Genomic DNA, 9,076 nt, shown 5'->3' on the forward strand with positions numbered 1-9,076 from the left:
GTTGTTTCCTCTTCAGCCAAGCTGAGATGACCAATGGAATTGTTTTTCCACCCTTTGCTGTGTTTCCACTCCTCTTTGAAAATCCTTGTTTAGGGTAGTAGTGGGGTGCTAACAGCACACATTCTAAAGCAGGGTGGCATTACTGAAAGATTTGATTGCACAATGCGCATTTGTCTGGAAAAGCTTAGGAATGTTTCATTTTAGCTTTCCTCTTGATAGAATCTATTTGTATCTCTGGGTTTATCCCTGTAGACTTGGAGGGAGTGGTGAAAGATGAACGGGCAGTGCTCAGCCACAAGGGGAGAAAAACGTCATCCAGCCCTTAGAATAGCAACAGCAATAAATATGGGCATGCAGTTCTGCTGCTGAGGCTGGAAAGGCAGGCCGGATCGCATTTACACACCCAACAGGCCTGCTTGGCTGAGACGACTTTGTCAGAATCATGCACAAAAGTCGATGCCTCCTTGGATGTTTGCTTTCTGAGCTGTGACTCAGCAAAGAAAAGAGAGCTCAGAGCACAGAGCCCACCACAGAATCTCTAGAGGAGATTCCAGCACCCTTCTGGCCCCAGGGGGACACTCTGAATTGACTTTAAAAAAAAAATGGATGTTTTATTTGTTTGCTTTTCAAATGTTATCCCCTTTCCTAGTTTCCCCTTGGGAAACCTCCCTCTCCCTGCTTCTATGACAATGCTCCCCCACCCACCCACTCCTGCATTCCCACCCTGGCATTCCCCTACATTGGGGCACTGAGTCTTCCCAGGACTAAGTGCTTTTCCTCCCATTGGTGTCTGACAAGGCCATCCTCGGCTACTTATGTGGCTGAATTGACTTTTGGGATAGCTGGCTCAGGGCTCTTGAAAGCTGAGTCCAAAGCTTCCCTACACATTGGTCTGAGAACTTGATGTTATCCACAGCTGCCCCAGCCATCAAGGTGCATACGTAACGGAGAAGGTGGAAATGAGGGCTCTTGTTGGTCATCAGTTATTTAAAGAAAGCCCATTGGATTTCAGCCACTGATTGAACAGAATCAGCATCTTTGCTCTGGAAGGTCCAAGAAGAACATGGCCCTCTTCTTTGGCAGCTCCTTGTCTTTCTTTCTCAGCCAGCACCAGCTATTTCTGGGACCTGCTTACTTTAACTTGTGCACCCATGTTCATAACTGTTCTGCTTTCACTCGCAGCTTGGCCATATGTGGCTGTGGTTTTATCATCTTTACTTTCTTCTGCTACTTGAAATTATCAAGACGAGGCATCTTTATAGCCTGCACATAGCAGGAGTCGTAGGCTGCAGCTTTCAGGCTAACCCAGGCAGCCAGTTCTCACCATGTGCCTCCAAAACCAAAGCATCACCTGAATCGGACCTCTTCTCTTTTTCTGTTAAACAGCTCTGCTCTGAAATGAGAAAGCCAAGCTCCTTCTCAGTGTGATCTTTGTGGTTCACCGATCTCTCAAACCTCTCTTCACAGGGAAGTTCTGGAAGCAGGCTCCCCTTGACCACATGACACCTATTTCTCTTACAAAGCCGCAGTAGGCAAAGGCTCAACCCTGGACTGTCATGTGTCTCGGTTACAAGCTGAGCATTATTTATGTCCATCTCTTGTCTATAGATCACAATATTGTTGTTGACTTGAAAAATATCATAGTTAAAAATTAAGGAAAAGTGCTTTGGATACAGACTCATCATGAAATTCAGCTCTGTATTTTGGTATCCTGGTTAGCTTAGCTCTGTGGGATCTTACTAAGACCCACAAGGTGAGCGGAACAGGTTTTTATAGCACTAGCTCCTGTGTTTATTCTGTCAACAGCCCTTGTGACATAAGGTGGCTAAGAAAAAATCCTGCCAGTGAGTTGAAGTTCATGCCAAAGGGACAGAGATGACTATTTGATGCCCAGAATCTACACAGTCTCCTCCTTTCCTATTTTTATATTCACGAAGCAAAATCAAGCAATGCTCACAACATTAGCACTTTCTCTAAAGCTATGTTTCTGAATTTTTAAGCCCCTTTCTCATATGCCTAGAGACAGTGAAGACACAAATTTAGCTCCCCACCTTCTATTTAGCAACAAAAAAGAATACCAAAGATATTTGCAAAATAAATTCTGGTGTATTATCGAATACTCTAAATTTGAATTGCAGAGGCATGTACTAAATGATCTTCCATCTCGGGAAAGATCCCCTTAAATATAAAAAGGGAAATGATAAGAGTGCCCAAGAAGAGTCTCTAAGTCACTTACTGGGAAATAGTAAGACATAGGCACATTCCTGGTGTTGTGTAGTTATGAGGTCAGGATACTTAAAATATACACAAGTACATTTTAAATTAGTAGGAAAATACTTTAGGAAACAACTAAATAAAAGGTACATTTTAAAACATAGGCATGAAAAAAAATAAGTAAAACATAGGCATTAAATACCCCTATGGAATGCACCTGTCCCAAGATTGTATCTGACATATCTCAGAGACATTCACAGTTGCAATCACCTATGAATAGGTCTCCTAATATCAAAACAACACAGGGAATGTGTACTAACCCTGATCTTACTAGTTTTATGACAATAGTAGAACACATTGGAAAGAGATTTTCTCCATGTTCCTGATGTCTCTTATCTTCATGTCATAAGTGACATTATAGAATATTAATACAACCACCATGGGTGTTTGTATAATAATCTACTAAACCAAGCACAAAATGAAGAAAGGAACTCACAAGGAGCTATAAGTAGCATCCTGGGATTTTTATTCTTTGTTGCCTTGTTATCTATTTTTGTTAGAAACTGTAATACTTTATAGTGATTCACATTATTTTAAGTGTGTTTTTGAAAAGTATAAATAGCTGAAATTTATTTAGAAATAACATCTGTTGTTTTGTTTTGTTTTTTTGAGATAGGGTCTTGTATTTGGCCTTGGAGTTGTAGTGATTCTCTTGCCTCTGCTTTATGAGTACTGGGGTTGCAAGTGTATGCCACCATGCCCAGTTTAGACTTTATAAATAAAAAGTTTCAAAGTCTAGCTGAAGTGCACGATAGAGTTGAGCCGACACCATGGTGTGAGCGTGAGTATGATCATGTAACCATGGAAACCAAGCCAAGAGTGTGTGAGTGAGTATGATAAGGTAGAAGCCCTGTGAAGTAATGTGTGAACGCCTTAGTTATGATTGGTTAAAATTAGCTTAAAAACCCTGGTCTGGCACTGTGACACACTCACTCAATCCTGGAGGCCAACAGAGATGCTGAGAATTGAGTCCACTGGAACGCTTGCCACCAAATGAGAACAAGCCCGCTCCATGCGGACCCAGCTCCAGCAAGATCCAAGAAGGAGAAGTCTCGGACCTTACCTGATGCTCCATCATTGGGCCAGGCTACAACATCAGCCAGACAGGAGGTTAGTGAAGCGTGTGTGTGTGTGTGTGTGTGTGTGTGTGTGTGTGTGTGTGTGTGTGTAGGAGTGTGATCCCATTTCATCACTTGATTATTGCTACTTATAAATAAATAAGCTGTTATAACCAAACCTCTGAGTCTGGGACTTCCTTTTTGCTTGTCATTAATCCCGATTCACGACAGTTTCACAACAGTTGGCATAAATCGGTAGCTGGGAAATAGCTGGGACCCTGCTTAGCAGCCTTCACTTAGCCGCTTAAGCAGTCGTTTAGGTCATGCTTTAATTTGCGGACATGCTAGAATTCGGACATGCTAACAGCCATTTAGCAGCTGCATACCACCACCTAGTGTCTCCGCTTTAAATTGCGGGCCATTTACCAGGCGGTAGAATTTAGTTATGCTCCTAGTCTGAAGCAGAGAACCTCTGGCCGTGAAGTCGAACGTCTATGATGTCTCCAAGGCAACTCTGATCCGAAAGGTGATGAGGAAGAGTGGGTAAATAGGCACAGACAAGTAGACCAAATAGCCAGTGGGGAGCCTAGTCTGTACTCAGCAGACACTGGCCCGTCTTATGACGCCTTGAAGCCAACTCTGATCCAAAAAGTGAGGAAGAGCAGGTAAATAGTGCAGACAAGTAGACCAAAGGAGCTAGGAGAGCCTGGGCCCATCACCTCAAAGCCAACTCTGATGCTCCCAAGGGATCCAGGTTGGAGGAAGAGCTGAGGGTGAGGGTAGAAGCCTCTAAGTCGAATGAGGGAGTGGCTGGCAAAAAGACTAGTGAGATGGGCAGATAAATTATTTAATGAATTATTGAATAATCCACTAAGAAGTAATATCACCTGGTATTTTAAAAAGAAAACAATAAAGGCACTGTACCACGTAGCTATAAACATCTCGAGCAGACTAAAAAGGCTCATCAAGGGTATGAAAAAGATAAAATTAGAGGACGTAGAAGCCTCTGACTCGGTGGAAAGAGCTTGGCAGGGTACTAACCACATAGTTAAGAATAAGACTAAGTGCAAGGAAGTTAAAACTGATGTCCCATCGACAGCAGTACAGCAGGTGGAACTTATCATAGAGCACCACAAAAAGGAGTACCTAGTATACTCATGAAGACTATAGTCGATTTGGATAAGTCGATTTGACTTATGGTCAAAAGGCTAACCATGAATATCACAAAACGACGGACTCCAACCCTTTCAAAAATGCCCTAGAGTCAGGACCAGTGTGTCACTACCTGTGGGAAGCCATTCCGAACTCCCTGGCCAGCCCAGGCCGCACCCTAAGATGGCACCTGACAGAAATCTGTGCCAGGCAGTAAACAAGCCCATATTTGGTGGATGACTCGCCCTTAATCCCTGATTGGCTGAGCAAGCCTGCCTGGTGAGGTGATGTGACCTGCAGTGATTGGTTGAGGCGTGGTTGTGGCTTGAGCGCATAAAAAACGCTTGTACCTGAGGCTGGAGGCTCCGGGGAGTTGAAGAGAGAAGCTGTCTGAATAAACTGCATTAAGAACTGGTGGTTGCGTTTTCCTTGCTGGTCGAGGCGGACGCAACAACTACCAGTGACAGCCTCCGGGCTTCTGATGCGGGTAAGAGTTCCAGACACGCTGGCCCCACAGAGATGATAATGGAAACCAGAGCGTATACCCCACAGGAACTTAAAGAACTTAGAAAGGATTATGCCCAGAACGACATGAAAAATGCGCCCTACATAGTAAGACTGTAGGAGAAGGGAGCAGATACAATAACATCAGACCAAGAGATGAGCAAAATTAGGAACATGGTGGAAAATCCTGTCATGTTCAATGCTCTAGAGCACATTTTAGACAGTACCCAAGGAGATTTATCCAATCATCTACTGCATGATTGGATAAATGCAGCTTGGAGATATGCGTTCTCCTCCTTAGATATAACTAAGTTTGAGGCCTCAGCAAAATGGAATAATTCACAGGAAGCAATCAGTTAGCAAGAAAATTAGGAGTACTCTACTTCATTTACAATCAGGTACCCGCCCCACAGGCAGCACCAATATTGGCCCAGCTTAGGAAAATCCTGTTAAAAGGAGCTTCATAACTTCTCAGGATGGCCTAGCAGGACCACTGCAAGAATGCCAAACTATGGCAGATGCCATAGACTTCTTAAGATCATACAGAGAGTTAGACTCAGAGAAGGCAGTATCCCTACCCATAAAAGGTAAGAAATTTAACAAAATGAGGAGAAGGCTTAAAAATCTAAGAGCATTTGGAAGGAGAAATACCAACCTCCCAATTAGATCAGGACCAAGCAAACCATGGAATCCCACCAGACACTTGTTTGGGCAAGTTCCTCATAGGCCCTTTTAGGGCAAAGGGGGCCCAACAGCTGAGGGCCCCCTTACCCAGGATTCAACAACCAAAGGCCAAATGTAGGGGTGAGACCCATGAACATGCTGCCATTCAGGAACAACCTGAAAGGACAAGGATGTCTCTTTCAACCTCAGGGATGCAACATCTAAAACCCAGAATAGCACTACCCATCATACTCCGATGGCACCACCAAAGTAGTTAAATGGCTGTTGGACATGGGTAGTGAAATTAACATATATGCCCTAGATGAAGTACGGATATTGAATACAGGCAAGATTAAAGGCTACATAGAAGTAGAGGGAGTTGGAGGCAAAGTCATAACCCCCATAACTATATTAATATTGCAAGTATGTGATAAAAACTATGAACTTGATTTCGTTCTGTGCAGTGCCCCAGAAAATGTCATAGGGATACCTATAACATACAAATTATTTCTGAAATTTTTGAATTATAAAAGAATACCAAAGATACCATTGGCTACAGTCAAAATCCCACAGGTAGAACTACGTAAAATGCCACCCTCTTTCATACCACAATAGGTATGAAGAGGTGGGATAGAGGAAGTAAAGGACACCATTCAAATGTTATTAAAAGAAGCTATTATAGAACAAACACAAAGCTTTAACTACAACAGCCCCATTTAGCCAGTAAAGAAACCGGATGGCAAATGGAGATTCACGGTAGATTTATGGAACATAAATAACCTATCAGAGTAGATGCCTGGACAATTACCAGATGTATCAGACAGGTGGCACCTAAATGGTTAGCCACCACAGAGCTATATATAGAAGCAGACATGTTCTTTGGCATTCCCCTACATCCCAACTCTAGAGAAATCACCATATTCTCATGGGAAGAGAAGCAATATCAATTTACTAGAGTTCTACGAGGATACAAAACCAGCCAATTATAGCACACAATGCTTTGAGTTGGGCTTTAGATTCATTCCACACAACAGAAGAAGTAAAAATCTTTTCATATGTAGATGATCTCCTATTGATAGCAAACAACAAACAAATAATACATAAAACAATAGCAGACTTAATTGCACACTTAACAAATGAAGGATGGACAATTAATAAAGACAAAGTAAGGGGACCAGCAGAGGAAGTTAAATTCCTTGGAGTACACTGGTCAACTAGAGGACCATCTGTTCCCCAAGAAGTAATTAACAACTTTAAAAAAAATTACCAAGACCTCAGAATAAGACAGAAACCCAGTATTTAATAGGTTTATCTGGGTATTGGAAGCAACATATACCATACCTGCAATTGTTGCTCTAACCATTATCAGCATAGTACAAAAAGCATCTGATTTCTCCTGGGAACCACACCAGGAAGAAGCAGTAAAATTTATATTAAAATATAGAAAGCAATTTAGTAATTTAATTTATATCAATGCAGATAACACAGTGATAATAGATATCATTTTATAAAGGGATATGGCAGTTGGAATATATTTGTTAAACAACCACAGATTAAACCAATCGGCTTTAATTGCAAATGCCTCCCTTGGTCAGACGCCAAGTATTCACTCTTTGAAAAATCAGTATGGACTGCCTATGAAGCATTCCACAGGTGCCACAGTATCCTAAGACGGAGCCCGGTGGTACTCCAATCCACCGTGCTCATTCTTGAATGGGTAAAGGCACAAGAAGAGGCAAGGGCAGGGCTGCTGATAGAAGGAAATGGTACCTCTCAGAGTTCCTTCAAGGAGCAAACCTGACTGTATAGGGGACCATACCAATAGTGTCGGAGCAAATACTGGAACTGATTATCAAAAGCCAGGTACCAATCACACTTGACACCTCTCCTCCCTAGAAATAGGAACATGGTTGTCAGGTAAATACTCCCCCTCAATGGTTAACGCCTGGTTTACTGACAGCTCAGCCACCACTAAAAGCAACCTAGTGTGCTGGAAAGCAGCAGCTTTCAGGCCTGAAGACAGAATGGTACTAATAGAGGGAGGGAAGAGCAAATCAGCACAACATTCGCAAGTAATAGCAGCCCCATTGGCAGCTAGACAGTCCCATAAGGATGGAAAGGACTTAGAGCTTTTTACAGATTCTTGGTGTGTGACCAACGGAATATTAATTTGGTCAGGAAAATGGAGATGAACAGAATGGAAAATCAATGGAAAAGACTTTTGGTCTTAAGAAGCTTGGATGGAGATAGCTCAAATCAGTAAAGATATAAGAATTAAGGTATGTCATGTAGATGCCCACCAAAACAAGATGACCTACAAACCAAGTATAATAACGAAGCAGACAGGTTTGCAATTATGGCTATAAAACTTGGCACATTACCGAAGTAAGCAGACAGGACCTACAAAACTTAAAATTAAGAGGAAATGGACCACAGTGACTCCCCACGTACAGGCAGAGGTTACAAGCTAGGAAATGGAGCAAATACACAAATTCCTCAGACATGCAGGAAACCATGTTACATACCAATGTTTCACTCAAAGGAACATAGTCATAATATGGAATAAAATGAAAAATGCCATACAGAAATGTGAAGGATGCCCTGCAACAAAAACCAGATTTAAACATAATTATTATGGAATAGGCACTCACAGACTACGTTTTAATCACGCACTACAAATTGATTGCATAGGACCATTAAATGAGTTTAAGAAACATATGCATGCATAATAGTAGATGTCTGCACAGGATTAGGTATGGTCAAATCAGGACCCAAACCAGACCAAAACCTAGCAATATTTACATTGTGGTCATGGATTTCAGCTTATGGTATACCCTGACTAATACAAAGCGATCAAGGAACCCACTTTACTGGTAAAATCATACAGAGACTGGCAAAAAATCTTGACATAATGTGGGAATTGCATCTGGCCTATAACCCAACAGCAGCAGGCAGTATTGAAAGATTCAATGGATTACTTAAATTAAAATTAATAACACATAAAGATAGACCACTTTCAGAAGCTCTGGTGAAAGCTACCTTTGAACTAAAAAGCAGACCTAGAATCAACAGATGATCTTCAATTGAGGAAGTTCTCAGCACACAGAGAGATATAGATTATCCAGATGAAAACACTAGAAACATAATCAAACCCTATACTTGCATTCGCAGACACAAGAATAAACTAACCCAGACAGAAATCACAGCACCTGGCACTGGAAATAGCGTGTGGGCCAGAGACATCAAGGGAAGACTGCAACTAAGCAAACTGGAGGACTTGACATCACATTACCTTGCAATGTATGTATGTGCATGTGTAAGAGCACTGATCTATACAGTGATCCTTATTGTTTTTCTTGGAATTGTTCCAGTGGTAGCTCTCACTGTGCACTTCTGTGACCAAATACACAGTCATACCACTACTA

At 42.0% G+C, this 9,076-nt stretch overlaps 2 long non-coding RNA genes across 3 annotated transcripts in view; one reads left to right on the plus strand and one right to left on the minus strand.

Annotated features, from left to right (window-relative positions):
• The window catches only part of Gm31982, a 25,996-nt gene extending 21,323 nt beyond the window's left edge, over positions 1 to 4,673 (minus strand). Inside the window, exon 1 of one of the 2 annotated variants that reach the window (XR_865203.2) lies at positions 4,618 to 4,673. This is a non-coding gene — a long non-coding RNA (predicted gene, 31982). Of the gene's footprint in view, positions 1 to 3,511; positions 3,840 to 4,617 lie in introns of those variants that run through there. The other variant, XR_373223.3, reaches the window with a different exon arrangement.
• Gm28783 lies at positions 702 to 9,076 on the plus strand. Its single transcript, XR_373222.2, has 2 exons — positions 702 to 3,384; positions 8,823 to 9,076. It is a non-coding gene; the product is annotated as a predicted gene 28783 (long non-coding RNA).

Source organism: Mus musculus, chromosome 1 (assembly GCF_000001635.26).
Source record: "Mus musculus strain C57BL/6J chromosome 1, GRCm38.p6 C57BL/6J".
NCBI classification, from domain to species: domain Eukaryota; kingdom Metazoa; phylum Chordata; class Mammalia; order Rodentia; family Muridae; genus Mus; species Mus musculus.